The sequence below is a fragment of the Ailuropoda melanoleuca genome, chromosome 1 (assembly GCF_002007445.2).
Source record: "Ailuropoda melanoleuca isolate Jingjing chromosome 1, ASM200744v2, whole genome shotgun sequence".
Lineage (NCBI taxonomy): Eukaryota > Metazoa > Chordata > Mammalia > Carnivora > Ursidae > Ailuropoda > Ailuropoda melanoleuca.
In genome coordinates this window covers 206,669,589-206,670,047 of record NC_048218.1, presented here as the reverse complement: position 1 = coordinate 206,670,047, position 459 = coordinate 206,669,589, and positions in this window count along the sequence as shown.

Here is a 459-nt window from a genome sequence, read left to right as displayed (position 1 = left end):
ACCTTTAAGTAATTCACCTTCACTGAGGCATAAAGTTCATGGTGAGAGGAAATGCTAAGAAAGGAAGTTGTATGGGGAGGGTGATCGATTACGAGCAGCGTTGTACACAGGGTAATGTCAGCTTCATGTGGCATTGAGGAAACTACCCTCTTTGTGCCTCTGTTTCATCACTGTAGAATAAGGGTAATGACAGGACACATCTTTTGGATGACTGTGAAACATTTAAAACTGCATGGAAAGTGATCAACATAGTTAGGGATGGTGAATCACTGCAAGGTTTTAAGCAAGCAAGTGACCAGGTCAGATTTGGTGATTCAAAAAGCTATTCTGGAGGAAATGTGGAGAAGACACAGGGTTTGTCAGTGACCAAGTAGAGTGGAACAAGACTAGAGGCAGGAACTCCAGTAAGGAGACAACTGCAATTGTCCTAGGAAAATAAAGAAATATATATAATATATA